Source organism: Aythya fuligula, chromosome 1 (assembly GCF_009819795.1).
Source record: "Aythya fuligula isolate bAytFul2 chromosome 1, bAytFul2.pri, whole genome shotgun sequence".
NCBI classification, from domain to species: domain Eukaryota; kingdom Metazoa; phylum Chordata; class Aves; order Anseriformes; family Anatidae; genus Aythya; species Aythya fuligula.
In genome coordinates, this window is record NC_045559.1 from 46,032,300 (window position 1) to 46,048,080 (window position 15,781).

A 15,781-nucleotide genomic window follows, 5' to 3' on the forward strand; every position below is an offset into this window, starting at 1 on the left:
CCCCGATTGGCGAGGAGGGGGACGAAGCGGCTCCACGATTGGCCGCCGGGCGGGAACGGCGAGAGGCGCGCGCGGGCTCGGGCCGCGTTGGTGCCTTGCGCGAGGGCTGGCAGCGCAGTTTAAATTCGGCTCGGGCGGGAGCGGCGCGGGGCGGCGCCGCCATCTCCCCTCCCGCCGCCATCTCCCCGCGCCCTCCCTCACGGGCGGCGTCTCCCCGCCGCCGTTGCCCCGCTATCGTGCCTCTGTTGCGCCTGTCGCGATAGTAGGGGGTTTTAGGGGGAGCCCACGACATCCCACGACCTGTGCCGCCGGCTCCGGCCGCGGCAGGGCTCTGCACAAGCCACAAGTCCTTCCCTGAGGCGCTGCCGAGGCGCCCGGCTCCCCGCAGCGCCTCATCGGGAGCCCGCGCGGGAAGCGAATTTGGCAGGGCGGCTGCCGCAGGCTTGCGTGTTAAAAACTGTAACCAAACAAAAACCCGATTCGAGTGGTTTCTGTCCTATTGCAAATCTGGAAAGGCTTGCCGGTTGTTTTTTTTTTTTGCTTGTTTGTTTTCAAGCTGACTTCAAAAATTTCACAGGAGTCTGGCCAGCTGTGGGGAAGGGCTCACTTTCTGAATGCAGAGCCTTCAGAACAAGCATGCTGCATTTTTGTTTACATACTGCCTGCTGGGAACGCACACTGCCGTGAATTCGCTCATATTTGATGATGGGAACTGCTTAATATTTGCATCTGGTTACGCACGCCACACTTTGGAGAACTGTATTGCAGGATCAGAGGTGAACGTAATTGAAACGTGAATATTTCAATTTGTCCATCAACCCTGGACGTGAAATAGGATAGTTGGTGTTTGCACCCACTCCTTTTGAAGTTCCTGAAAGACTTCTAGATTATTGACAGAAAGGAATTCCCCTGGTTTGGTTTGTTCCATCAGTAAATACGATGGCTGTCATTGTGGTTTGCCCAGCCATTGCCATGGTGTGAACTGTCGTACAACAGTTTCAGTGCTGAGTGTTATCTGCAGAAGGGAACTTTGAGGTAAAGCTGGGGCCTACCCACAACAAGTCTGATGCTTCCTACTCAGGAACTGGTGTGGTGTAACAACGTCATGAATACAAGGGAGAAGCTTAGTTTGCAGAATTTAATTTACCTTAGTGCAAGTAATGATATGAGGTGGCTGGCCATCATCCGCAGTTCATTATAACATATCTAAAAGTATTCATTTCTTTGTGTCGTGTATTTTATCTGTTCAGTTTGTTAGACAATGAGGCTGAACTGCAGGTAGAAGTTTTCCTCCCATGGAAGGAAATACGGTGTGAAGTAATAAGTACTAAGTATGAAGTATCAGCACAAAGTTACACTCCCAGTTCTGATTTGGATGGATTAACTGGCTTTATGTTGGACCTGTATTTTTTGTCTGTCTGCTGTCAGGCAAAGCTGTCTTAGAAGCGTAAAGACAGCAGAAACTCAGCATCATGTACATTGGCTAACTTCAAAATCCAATAGAGTGATTGTGGAACCACAGTCTCAGATTAATCTTACTTATAGTTCTTATCTGTGTTCCATTTATGTTTTTAAAGTTATTTCCTCAACCACAGACATACATATTATCTGTCATGAAAGATTTTCTTGGTTGTATTTTTACATGGCTTGGACACTGGACTCTCATTGCCTTATCTTCAGGTGCTTCCAAAGTGACAAAAGCTAAAAAGGCATCATACAACCCTTTGTATCACCCAATTTCAGAGCAGTAGAATTCTCTTTGAAGAAAGAAAAACAAACAAACAAACAACAACAACACAACCTTGGCACAAAACTGTCCTCTATTCCCTAGCTCTACACTTTTCATTTTGTTCCCTGGGAATAGGCATTCTCCAGGCAAGATACAGAAGATAACGTAAGAGATAAAGATACAGAAGATAACGTGAGAGAGCCAACATGTGCACATGCATAATGATTAGCACTGGAAAATCTTCACTGTGAGGGTGCCAGCGCTCAAACAGGCTGCATAGAGAAGTTGTGGAGTCACCTTCTCTGGAGATACTCAACCCCTCCATGGACGTGGTGCTGGGCAGCCTGCTCTAGGGGATCCTGCTCCAGTCAGTGACTGTAACCTGCAAACCTGCAACTAGCACCACAATTAGACCTTAATATAGCTGAGGATCTGTGCCTTTATTGTTTGATTTCTTTGAAGCAAAGAAAGCTTATGTTTTGAAGCAAAGTGCAGCGCTCAGAGGAAATAAGTTCATTATGAATCAGCTCAGAAGATCTTTATAATATTTTACAGGAAAAGAAAAAAAAAAAAAAAACATAAAGTGGTCCATATGCCTGTTATATGATTTGCATCTTAAAGGTTGGAGTACAAGACTCTTCTTTTGCCATGCCTTGTGAGAAACATTTCAGTACTTAAATGATTATTGCAACAACAGCAAGTTCCGCTTTTCAAAAACCAGAATACCCACTTCTACCTGAGAAACAGGTAGTCATGTTTTACTTCTTGTCAGTGTAAGTGGTGACAAAAAGAAGGTTTAGGCAAAAATTGAAAATGGTGTAAGATTATAGCCATTTTCATTGGCTGAAAAAGGGTGTAAGCTTGCCTAAAAATGTGAAATATGCTGAAAGTAGAAGCCAAAAATCCTTCCTTTGTAGAACCCTCCCAAATGTCTGGAATTTGTTAGCTTTCCTGACTGTGAGGAAAAGATTTTCTGTCATACAGTCATCTTTGATATGAGAAGACTGAATGCATCTTAATTATTTTAGAATTCTAGCTTAGAGTTTCCCGATGCTTATGGTACTTAACTTCTAATGCCACCCATAAAAATGAGGTATGTAGTTCATGTTGCACTACACTGACAAAATATGTTATCTCTATCTGTGTTCAAAAAATTATCCTAAATTCAATGGAATTTTTTGATAACATTTAATCCATAGTAAAATATGCATGTATCATTTGCATTAATATTCAATATTTGCCTTGAGATACATATTAAAATTGTGAAAACTGTAAATCCATTCATGGCAAAGACATTTAAGGAAGTGCTACAGATATGCCCTTGTCTTAGACTGTGTTGATATGGAAATCTTCTTATTTAAATGAAATATAAAAAACCTATATGAAACATTAATTCAGTCTTGCTGTACAGTGAGTTTGACAATGAAAATAATACTCCCTCTTAGAAAGGCAACAGAAACTGGAAAGCATTGCTATAAATAAAATAAGCAGTTGCCCAATGGTTATGGCATAGTGTAACTATACCTTCTAGAATCACTTGTTGCTTGTCCATCTTCTTGGCTAATTTAGAAAAATAATGTGGCTTTCTATGAGCACTAGCTGTCTTATTAGAAATGTCTTTTTAAGCGTAATTCAAGTAGAAATGGCAAAACAGAAAGAAAAAAAGCATACATTACTGAAAGTTACATTTCCTGCTGAGTTTACCAGAGGACATTGTTTTACGAGGGGACCAAGCTGGGCTCCTGCACCCCAGTGGGAACACTCTTGGTTGCCTGACAGGGTAGGCAGGCAGGTGGCTGCCCTTGTTCTGAATGCAGGGGTGTCCAGCTTGGTGGGAAGCTGGTATGCCTCTGTATGCAGACAGGGAAAGAAAAGTGCACAACCGGATGGTCTAGCTGGTTTAAAACTTCTTATTACTGGTGTGATGGACGAGGGCCTGAATAACTGAGGACTGGAAACAGAACTATCAGTTTCTACTTAAGTACACTGACAGTTAGAAATGAAGTGAAAAGAACAGTTCACAGGAGAGCGCCCTGCACTGAATCATTTCCAAACAAGATGTATGTGGTACGTATTCTTATCATATATGGACAAAGATAAAGCACATGCTATTTTTACCATATATGAGCTATTACTTCAGCTCCCAGATTTTTTAAGCTTATGAGAATTTAAGTAATTGTCTGTATTTAATTTGTAATAATTTTGTAAGAAAAAACAAACAAACAAAAAACACAACACTTTTTAGGAGATGAGGCAGGTTACAAAATGCAGTATTCAAAAGGTAAGAGGGACAAAAGCACAGAAGCACATGTATTATAGAAACAAATACCCACCAGACTACTTGAGTGCCTCAGAATTAACGGAGCCAACTTGATAGTACATCAATGGGACTGAAGAGAATTGTTATCTCTGTTTTACCAATAAGGAATTGAGAGGGAGAAAAAATGGTCACAAGATCTCCGACATTTTAAGATTTGAAGATAGCATTAATTCTTTCACTTAATTTTGAATTAAATTACTTTGATTTTGGGAGAATAGGCTCGCTCTCCAAAGAACAAGTGACAGAAAATTAAACCTAATCATTGGTTGTTGTGTGTTGCTGTTGAAAGGGAGACAATTAGGCTTTTCATCCCGTCCCAGGCCACGCGCTGCTGACGCTTGCCTTGTGTTGGGTCTCGTAGCTGTGCCGCCAGGCCCCCACGCTGAGCCAGCAGCTGTTGCTGCACAATTGCAAGACGTGATGCAAGTGGCATGGGGGAAACGGGCAGACAGGGATGGTGAGGGGAAGGCGAGACTGACCTCTGTGTGACAGCCTGCCCTCACATCAGATGCAGGGTGAAACCACACCCTGAGCACGGCGATGCTATTAATAGGTGTTCTGTATTGGCATCAGATGAACTCCACACCGCAAGCCCGGCGTGTCATCTGGCAGCAATCTGGAATGCTTGGAGCAGCGCACCTGCTTTGGCAGCAGAACAGGAATGCAAGCAGATTGCCACTACTTCTTACATCCACCTCTCCGATGGGTGCTAAAGCAGAGACATAAGACATTTTGTAGGACCAGTGAAGCATGTAACAGACTATGCATCCAGCCGAGTTTTCCTCACCTTACTTTTCTGCTGGGGATCTCTGTATCTTAGCAAGTTTATGAAGAACCTGCATATTCTTTTCATGGTAGGATATACTGTTTATTTTAATTGGATGTAATTCTGTAATTTAATCTATTATCATTTAACTGATTCAGGCTTTTCTAAATAATTTGTCAGCATTTATCGTTAGCACTGCAAGGGAAGGGACCCAGGCTACTACAGGAAAAGAACAAGTCAGAAAGTAATCAAGTAAGTCAGATATTTTCCTATTGGGGAATTCATCATATGACTCTGAGAAACTTTGCAGCTGCAAGATCTTAAGTGGGTATCTTCAGAAACTTGTAAAGCTGAAAGTACCTTCTAGGAAAAGGGTAAATAAAGTGCTCTTATTGACTCTTATGACTAAGCTGATCTCATCTTTCATTCTCGGAGAAAAAAAATGTTAGGAATATTAAAATAATTTGTAAGCATTTAGAAGATAAGGTCAAGACTAAATGTGTGCCAAGAAGAAATCACATCAAGCCACTTTTCTTCTGTGATCAAGCAAAGGCCCTTGTAAACAGAGTAGAAGGAACAGGAATTATATCACAGAATCACAGGATGGTTGAGGTTGGAAGGGACCTCTGGAGGTCCTTTGGTCCAACCCTCTGGTTCAAGCAGGGCCACCCAGAGCACATTGCCCAGGACCATGTCCAGGTGGCTTTTGAAGACCTACAAAGAAGGAGACTCCGCCATCTCTCTGGGCAATGTGTACCAGTGCTCAGCCACCCATGCAGCGGAGAAGTCCTTTCTGGTGTTCAAACAGAACCTCTTGTGTTCCAGTTTTTGACCATTGCCTCTTGTCCTGACACTGGGCACCAGTGACAACAGCCTGGGTCTTTGCACAATCCCTTCAGGTATTTAGGCACTTTGATGAGATCCCTCCCGAGCCTTCTCTTACCCAGGCTGAACAACCCCAGCTCTCTAAGCCTCTTCTAATAGGAGAGCTGCTCCAGTGCCCTGATCATCTCGGTGGCCTTCCATTGGACTCTTTCCAGTAGGTCCATGTCACTCTTGTACTGGCGTGCCCAGAACTGGACACAGTGATCCAGGTGTGGAGCCTCAGCAATGCTGAGTAGAGGGGAAGGAAGGATCACCTCTCTTGGCCTGCTGGTGATACTTTGCCTAATGCAGCGAAGAATACCATTAGCCTTACATTGCTGACGCATGTTCAACCTGGTGTCCTGGTGTTCAACAAGGACTCTTAGGTTCTTTTCTGCTTTCCAGTTGGGTGGTCCCCACCATGTCCTGGTGCCTGGGGTTGTTCCTCCCCAGGAGGAACACTTCTCCCTGTTGAACTTCATGAGATTCTCGTGAGACCACCTCTCCAGTCTGTTGCGGTCCCTGTGAATGGCAGCACAGCCCTTTGGTGAGGCAGCCACTCCCCCCAGTTTCATTTGGTCTGTGAATTTACTCAGGGTGGACTCTACTCCATTGTCCAGATCATTAATGAAGGTGTTAAATGGGGCTGGATTCAGTATTGACTCCTGCGGTACTCCATTCATTACTGGCCTCCACACAGACATTGCACCACAGACTACTACCCTCTGGGCCCAAACAGTTTTTGATCAACCTCTCTATCTGCTCACAAAATACATGTATGTGTTTTATCTATACTCTGACTGTACATATACCCCGATTATATCAGAATCTTTCAAATTATCACACAACATGACCAAAAAGCTATCCAGGAAAACCTAGAGTAGATTAAACTGGTAGGTGGTAAGTATATGGTTGCTGCAAAAACTGTCAATATTTTCCTAATTTCTGACAAAAAAAGTCAGTTATTTTCTGCAAAAGCTGTGAGCAATTCACTCATTCCATTCTATACAATATTTCCGTTAAAAATCTGGGTGATAGGATAGAAAACATAGGTATAAATTAGCACATCCTATGAGCCTAGCAGGTACTGTAATTATATTGACAGACAAAATTAAGATTCAAATTAATTCTGAAGAACTGGAAATGATCTGGAAAAACAGAATGAAATTTAATAGGGATAAGTGCAAAATATTGAGCACGGAGTAATTGAGTTAACAAGTACAGGACAGGGAACAGGCGGTAGTCGTATCAGCCCTGCAGAGGAGTTGCTAGGTGCTGTGGTGGAAAACAGCCTGACCCTTAGTGACAATATCATGTTGTTAAGGAAAAAAAAAAAAAAAAGGTACTAACCTCATAAATGGATGTACGGTCAGCACAGCATGTGAAGCACTCCTCCTTGTCTGTTCAGAACTGGTACAACCTATGTTGACTGAAATACTGCATTGAGTTCTGGGCACTTTAAAAATGCAACTCATGTGGAAAGACTCCAGGGACAGGCAATACAAATATTTAGAGGCCCAGCAAACTGGGTCTTAATCTGAAACAGACAGCTATGGGGAGGCACAACAAATTTGTAATATGTAAGAAGTAGCTGTAAAAAGGAAGAGAATAAACTGTTCACAATTGCTTCTGGCAATAGCATGAGTACTAGATTTAAGTTACAACAAAAGAGACATGATGGTTAAACTACATGTATTAGCTTCATAACAGTAATGTTAGCAAAACACTAGAATAGAGCACATAAAAGGCTGCATAATTTGCCTAAGACTTTAAGGGTATATTGGACAAATCTTAGGCTTTAAAAACAAAAGTATTTGTCTAAAAAAAAAGTGTGATGATTCTTCTGAGTTTGGTTTCTAAGACTTGTGTATTCGCTTCATTTTCCGCCATGGTTTACGACGCTAATAAACCATCCTTACAAACCTAGAGCTTCTCTCTGCCATGTTTCTGTCTCTCAAATTCAGGCCTTTGACAAGCCAGTCTGTTTCCCTCCTAAGTAAATTTTGTTCTGTCAAACGTCGTAGTCCACCCAAACCACAAAAATCCTAGCTCTCGGGCTCACTATCTCACATCTAGATCAAAATAAACTATTTTCTGTGTCTTTTTGCCTTCGGCACCTCCATATGTGGAAATGGCGACTCGGAACATTGCTCTATGTCATAGCCTAAAGCCACCACGTCCTGACATGACTCTCCTCACCAAGCACCCTCCGATCAGGGCTTTGTTTGCCCCTGGGGATCCTGACACCAAACCCGCCCCGGCTCTGGGGCCGCCCTGTACCACAGGCTGCCCGCCCTCACTTTCACTTCTCATGTGAGCTGGAGCACGAACACAGGGTTTTCCTGCCAGATTTCTTTATATTTTTTGGCCTCAGTTCCACTTAAAAGTTTAGAACTTCTCCTTCTGTGCATCTTTCCAACTGTTTCTCGTCATTCCCACAGTGTGTGCGGAGCTCTTGCACACATCCCGGTCCTTCATGTGAAGTTAGAAAGTCCTGTACCCACACGCGATGAGTAAAGAAGCGCCTATATCGAAGTCCCGCCTTAAAAACAAAGCCAAACAGCACGGCGAGTCCCTCCTTTTCGCCCGAGAAGAGGCCGGGGGAAGAAAAAGCAGGAAAAGGAAGTGACCCCGACGTGATTCGAACACGCAGCCTTCTGATCTGGAGTCAGACGCGCTACCGTTGCGCCACGAGGTCCTGCTGGGCAGTTTTAGGCAGAGCCTTACAACTCGCCCACCGCAGGCTGCGGCGGGGCCGAGGCAGAGCCCTTGGGGGCCATCCCGGCGAAGCCCCCCTCGCCCCCGCTGCGGTAGCCGAGCCGCCCCGAGCCGCAGCCCGCCGCGGCGGCCCCTCCCCTCCGCCTCGGGCTCCTTTCCCGCTTCCCGCCCAGAATCGTGACCGCCCCTCGCCCACACCCCCACTGCCGGCCCCTCGCCGCGGGGGCCTCTCGCTGCTTCGGGGGCGCCGAGCCCAGCGCCGCCGCCCGGCCGCCGCCCGCGGGGTCGCGGGGCCCGGTCACCGCCCCTCGGCCGGGCCCCCTGCTGGAAGCGTTAGGGCTGGTGGAAGATGGGGCTGTACACATAAAGGCACCTCCGGGGGGTTGTTCTTTAAGGCAGCTCCTCGTTAGTATAGTGGTGAGTATCCCCGCCTGTCACGCGGGAGACCGGGGTTCGATTCCCCGACGGGGAGGCCAACTTGTGTTTTTATTCAAAAAAAAAACCAACAGCCCCAAGCCCCACCCGCTGCAACGCTCCGCCAACGACAACAAACAAAAAGCGGCGACCCCCTCGGGGGGCCGGCCCATTTTCTGGCCGCCTCCTTGAGGCCCGAACGGACAAAAACAAGCGCGCAGCAGCGCCTCTCCCCGTCGGGGAATCGAACCCCGGTCTCCCGCGTGACAGGCGGGGATACTCACCACTATACTAACGAGGAGCCGCGGGGCTGCGCCCGCCGCGCCGCCGCTCCCCGGCCAGGGCCGCGGCCTCGGGCTCCGGGCCCCGGGCACGGCGTGAGGGGAAGCTCGGAGCCCGGCGGGCTGGGGGAGCTGAGCCTCGGGGAGCAACCGGTGGAGCACGGGGGGGGACAGCCCGGCTGCAGCCCGTTTTTTGTGTGCTTTTGGGCCTCGTGTGCTTGCAGGGAGGGGGGGAGTTCCCGTGCCGCGGGGCGGCGAGGAGCAAAGCAGCCCGGATAGTCTTCGCCTTCGTATTTTCGCATCTGGTTCATGCTGAGCGTTTCTTTTTACGGGAACCTGAGAAGCCCTGGAGTCAGCAGTCCTGGGGGTGAAGGGACTCCAGCACCTGCTCCTCACCTACCTAAAAAGGGGAAGAGAGAAATGGAAACCAATTCCTTTGAGATTTGAGAGTAAAAGGCTGAAGGACACACGCCGGCTGCGTGGCTGGTCCTGGTCTGGTCAGCAGTAAGGTGCTTGTAGGTTGGTAACACAGTGACATTAGACAGGAAGCTCTATTTCCTTTATTAACTTGTTAGATGAAGCATTCACTTTACATGCCAGCAGGCGATTGCAATAAGCCGTGCTCTCTTTTGATGATTTCTGCTACTACTACTACTTCTTTAGATAAAAGGACACCAGGGTGTCCTTTTTTTCAGACAAGCACGGCTAAAGAACGAGCAGCAATCCAAATGCAGGCATCTCAAGATGTGACCTGTGCCTGACACATTTTTAAAAACTGGCCTGCTCATTTGAGTATTTAAATACAAATGTGTTCCTGAGCAGATGCAACAAATTCATGTTTTATCCTGACAACTGAAAACCAAGAACTAAAGTCTCAGAATAATTTCATTACTTTAGAAGTGGTGTAATGAGATGTGCTGGTAGGGCCATGATCAAGTGATGGGCTTTAAACCTCATGGAGCAGGATCAAAACCAGTGGTGCTAGGCTGGTCTAAACTTGCTGGACAGGTTCAAACTTTATTCAAAAGCTGCTGATGGTTAACTTTAACCTGCGGGACTGCCTACTGGATCAAATATTGCCTGCTTGCATGTTGTGGGACCACTTGTGCTTGGCTAGTTTAAGCCTTCTCACCAGTCGTTTCCTAGTGTCTTCAGTTCCTTGGTCCCCATGGTCAGGCAGCTGAGGTGGCACCAACTGTGTGTAAGCGGTGGTGCTAGCTACAGTCTGACCTTCCTTTGATGCTGCTCTTTGCCTCAGAACTGGTTTTGCCTAAAGCTTTCACACAGACCTCTCCTTTCTCAGAACAGGACTTCTGCTATCTTCATAACATCTCATGCAAATTTCTGGCATTGGTAAGTATTTTTGGACTACCAGAGCCAGGCTTGCTGCAAATTATATAGACGTTTTGTTTTGTTCCGTGGCTTTGGCCATGATGGCACAAGTGTATCTTCCTGGGAGTTGTGAACCTGCTGGAGATACAAGGAAAGGCTATGGTTTGATACACTCTTGAAGCATTTTCAGCAAAGGTACAGTGGAACTGTGCAGAGCCCAAGCCAAGGCTCTGAAGAGTCTAAAGGAAGAACAAGTGGCCATATTGGCACTGCAGTCCAAGGAGGAGACATCTTGCAGTGTTATGAGGAACTTGAGTGATATTGCTTGCATAATTCTCATGATGCTTGTCATTCTGCAGCAGAGTGCTGGTACTGCTTCTACAATTCACCATTTCAGAGAACCCAGGGATGAACGGTGGCTACCTTGCATCAACAGAAGAACCTTGCAGTGAAAGAAGGGCTGTTTACAGCTGGGACTGACCTCCTCGTTTCCCAGGCTTCCTCTGAAAGACCCCAAGAACAAGTGACACAAAGTTTGCAGCAGCTTACTAAAGATGTTCTCCTCTTTGCTATGTTTCACCCCATTTTCAATAGCTTAGTACATTGCTAAGGGTATCCTATCAGAACAGAAGCTACTTTAGTAGTGAGAGTCCTTGGTCATGCCTCAGCTGCCCTACTCCCATTTCAGGACAGCTACTGTTACCTGCCTCAGCCACCTTACACATTTTGTATACTTTCTTCCAACCAGTGCAATCCTGAAACAAAAGTGTCTATAAATATGCAAGCTCATGCTCTTGCACAACCTCTTCCCACTCCCCGTCTGGCAAGGATAACAAGCATATCTGCTAAAATATGTACTATGACCTGAGCTGGTGATGGTACATAGAGTTAAAGAAGGGTTAATCAACTAGGCTGCTATGGTGAAAACAATAAACACCTTTGCTTCCTCATTGAAGCCGATATGCACTTCTGAAGCTAGTCTTCAAAGACGTTATTGTATACTCCAACCTAGAAGATGATTAACTGCAGAACAGAAGCAGGAAGAGACATTGAGCTATGAAGCAAAAGTGTTGTTTTAAAGTGGATGGACTATTACAATGCTGCCGTGACTCATAATTACACAGCAAATATGTTCCCTGTTGATTTGTCATAGAGACATGTAAGTACAAAGCAGAACAGGTACTAGGAACTAGAATCAATGCTCCAAGGTGTATGAAGCATCTGCCGTCCCTTCAGGATTTGCATACAGCTATTCCATGTGCCCAACCCAAACCTTCTTTCATGCTTTCCTCATCATGGTACGTTCAGTCTGATGGTAGATCATGGCTATCACTAGAGTGTTGATCCCTGGAGCAACAGTCATTTGTAAGAGGCCCTTTATGACCATAAGCAGGAGTAGGTCTGGGATCTAGCTCAGCCTTGTAACTGCAATCTTGTTACTCCGCCTTCAGCTTGCTTAGCTGAAAGTCAGCTTGCAATGTACTTGCCCAGTTGAGTTTTGAGTATCATTATGCATATCTTTCCTGCAATGGGTTGTCCTGCCTCACTGTAATATTTTTTCCCCTTGTATCTACTTGGAATTTGCCAAGTTGCTGCTTGATTGGTTGGCCTTTTCATTTTGCTGTGCTTCTCCAAGAAAAGTCTGGCTCCATCGTCTCTATACCATCCTTCTGGGTAGCTGAAGAGAACAATTAGGTAATCCTGTAACCTTCTTTTCTTTGGACTGAATGAACCCATCTGTCTCACTGACATGTGCTCCAGCTCCCTTATCTTTTTGGTGAGCCTCCATTGGGTTAATGCCAGTTCATCAATATCTTTCTAGTATTGCAGAGCCCCAGTGCATGGTACTCTATAGGCAGTCTCAAACAAGACCAATGAGTGTGGGGAGCAGTAATCACTTCTCTTGACCTACTGGCTGTGCAGTTACTAATGCTGCCCAGTATGTGATTAGCTTTTACTGCTACAAGAGCAATTGCTCCCTCGTGTCCATCCCTGTTGTTCACTGAGACATCCAGAGCCTTTTCCACAAAGCTGCTGTTTAAGCAGTCAGCTCCTGGCTGCTGAATGGGGTTATTCTATCCTAGGTGTAGGACTTTGCATTTGCCTTTGCTAAATTGGAAGACATTCGTGTTGTTTTATTTCTCCAGCCTGGCAAGGTCCCAGCAAATGGCACTCCTGCCTTTGAGAGCATCAGTTGCTTTTGTAATTGAAGATGCTGCTTGGTCTCTCAAACTAAAGGCTGGGCTGCACACAATATCCTCACACTGCAGCTGTGCTTGCATCCCTGAGTCCAGAAGCAGTGGATTTGACACAGTGTATGCAGGATACAAGGCAACATATTCATGGGTAACAGAGATACAAAGTCAAATCACCTCTAACTTGAAGTACCCACTTAAAATTTGGCCACGCAACGATGTCTTGAACTAGACCAAACCTCTTACATCAGGGCATGTCTCAGTATGAACTGCTTTGTTGAACCTCACTATAAAAATGATGTCTTCTATTAAATGCATTAAGCTTTCTTTTTCATAAAGACAACATGACTGATGGCCACATTAAAAAAATAGGAAGCTATTTGATATTCCATTTGCTTTCTATTTTATTGAGATAGCTTTTGGTAGGGTTAGAATATATTAATACTTAAAAATATACCTGCTTCAAGGTGAGTATTGTCGACACCTGCACTGTGTCACCTCTAAAGTACTACAGCCTCTGGAAAATTGCCCTGATGCAGGAAAGTTATCTACAAGATTTTTCAAACCAGAACCCATGAAGAAAGCTAGGAAAAGTGACCCAATTGTCAGTGGGTTTAGATTTGCTCTACATATCACTATAACCCCATCCAAAGGGGTCCAAACAGAGAAAGACAAAAAAAAAAAAAAAAAAGAGCTACCAAATAATGCTCCTAAATCAATGTAAAAACAAACCCTGGAGGAGAAAAGAGGCTCTTCAATGCTGTTCTCTTCAGTAGATGTTACCTGAGTCCATAACAGCTGCTGTGAACTGAATATATTTGGTTCTGATTACTCTTAGCTATTTTTTACACTCCTGCTGATGCCCATTCATACATACCCAGCCCTCTGTCTGCTCTTTGTGTTCTATTTTATATTTGTCTGTGTCCTCACCCTGTAAGTTCACAGCACAGGATTTAGTTAGCTTTTTGCTAAGAACTTATGAGTTATAAAACAGCATATTAAGTTACGGGATTCATTTTTTTACAGTTTTCACCTTATGTAATTTCTGCACAGTGTCGTGGATTTGTTGTGCAGTCTGTATGACTTAGTGATCTTTTTTTCTGCGCTAATATATTTTGATCAAGCTAAAACAAAGATTTAGAAGTCATTAGAAAAAACTACATCACTTAAGGAAACGAGTGATTGGACTTCCTGTGTAAAATCAGCAACTGAAGAGCTGAAAAAATTCCAGGTAAAGGGGACTGTGACATTGTATGGCACTGCCTGGTGGATTAGTGGGAGGAGGGACGTAAGGGGCTTCCCCTTATTAGCATGCCTGATATAGTTCATACAGTACTAAATGCAGCCACACAGCTGGGCAGCTTCCTCTCTGTGTTGCATCATGTGAGCTGTCTAATAAAGGGGGTCTGTTAAAAACTTGTTGGAAGAATATCAGGGCTTGAAAATTTATGTCCTAAGAACTGTCAAATAAAACACACAAGAAGTGCCCATGCAGAACTGCATTTTCTATTTTGGTAAAAAGCATGAAAGAAGAGTTGAACAGTTGAATCTAGCTGTTTATATTCCTATAGCATGGTGTAAATCTACTGGATGCTCCCAATAAGAATAAACTTCTTACCAGACAGACTCTGCATTCTGATCACTTCTCCCCTCAAAGGGGATTGCCAAGCAATTGTATTGAATAGATACTATGAAAAACTGTAAAATTCAATTAAATTGGGAAAAGTAGAGGCCAGCTGTTTTTAATGAATGTTTTCAAGTTTAGAGCAGCAAGAAACCTGAGATATCCTGGTTAAAATCAGAGGATAGGACTCAGTAATTAAAAGGAAGATGGTTGATTAAATTTGTGTACAGAATTCAGGTGTCAGGGATGTATAGTTTCAGAGTAATCTCAGAAGAGTGTTTATGCAGCAAAGCCCTTAGAAATGTTAGGATACGGCAAAATCTGGATACGTTGTGTACTAATATAAGTGTCCTTGAGTAATGCACTTCTGGATACCAGAATATCCCTGTCATGTGCCTGTAATAACTTCCTAGTCATAACTTCCAAGTTGTGATGGAAGACCGTAGTGGATCTAAACAATTATACCATTGGTCTGTCTTGGTTTAAAATACGGCATTTCTTAGGAGCTTGAAACGGTCAATAAATTGCCTCAAAGTAGACCACAATATAGTACCTAAGAAGGAGAATTCTAGAGATGAAGACGTGGAAATAAATCAGGTACTGTCATACACAGCCATCATGTAACCATGAGGTCCAACTCTCTCATCATATCACTTCTTGGAGTGAACACCTGCCATTCCAAAAAAAGGAACAGTGAATCTAAGAAAGCAAAATGGAGTGTAGAGACAGGAAAAAACATGAAATAACAAAAGCCACACAAAGTACTACATGTAAAAGCATCACTGACTGAAGTTAGGTGACTAAATCAAAGATGTCATGAGGTAGAGGCATCACACAGAGAAATGAATCATACTGTAAAGAGGATGTCCATTTTACACAACTGTGAATAAGGGAATCTTCAGTAAACTTAACTTCATCCTAGAAAGCTGATCATCAGATTTTTTTTTCATGCATTCTGATGCTCAGTAGGTATAAACATCATGGACAAATGCAGGCCAAGTAATTATGATGGAGTAAACTGGACACCTAAAACACAGATGAACTAAAGGAGGAGGTGGTATTAAAACCAAATAGTCAATGCTTGCTTAAGGTATAAAATTAGAAATAAACAGAAGAACCTGCAGAAAGCTCTGGGAAAAATAAATAAATAAATAAAAGTATGTTCCCACATCAGAACTTAGTAATGCCAGAGACCTTGACTAGTGAGGCTCTGTACATTTGAGAGATTGTACTAGTGTAGTACTAGAAAATCAGTAGGTTAAAAAATGTTAGTGTACTGAGCCAAGAAGTCAGTTTAGTTTTTATCTAGCAGTTCACAGAAGGGAAGCTGACTTCACCTTGGAAATGCTATCAGAACGTGCATTGGAAGTATAAAGGACATGACCTCACTGTGACTTTTTGGTACTTAAAGGGGACTTATAAAATATATGGAGAGTGACTTTTTGCTTAGGCAGACAATGGCAGCACAAGGGGGAATGGTTTTAAAGTAAAAGAGGGGAGATTTAGATTGGATGTTAGGAAGAAATTCTTCCCTCAGA

At 44.2% G+C, this 15,781-nt stretch overlaps 3 non-coding genes across 3 annotated transcripts; 1 reads left to right on the forward strand and 2 right to left on the reverse strand.

Moving 5' to 3' along the window:
* Positions 1-8,305: 8,305 nt before the first annotated feature.
* TRNAW-CCA lies at positions 8,306-8,377 on the reverse strand. Its single transcript has one exon. It is a non-coding gene; the product is annotated as a tRNA-Trp (tRNA).
* Positions 8,378-8,797: 420 nt separating this feature from the next.
* TRNAD-GUC lies at positions 8,798-8,869 on the forward strand. The gene has a single exon. It is a non-coding gene; the product is annotated as a tRNA-Asp (tRNA).
* A 171-nt stretch (positions 8,870-9,040) lies between these two features.
* On the reverse strand, positions 9,041-9,112 carry TRNAD-GUC. Its single transcript has one exon. It is a non-coding gene; the product is annotated as a tRNA-Asp (tRNA).
* Positions 9,113-15,781: the final 6,669 nt, after the last annotated feature.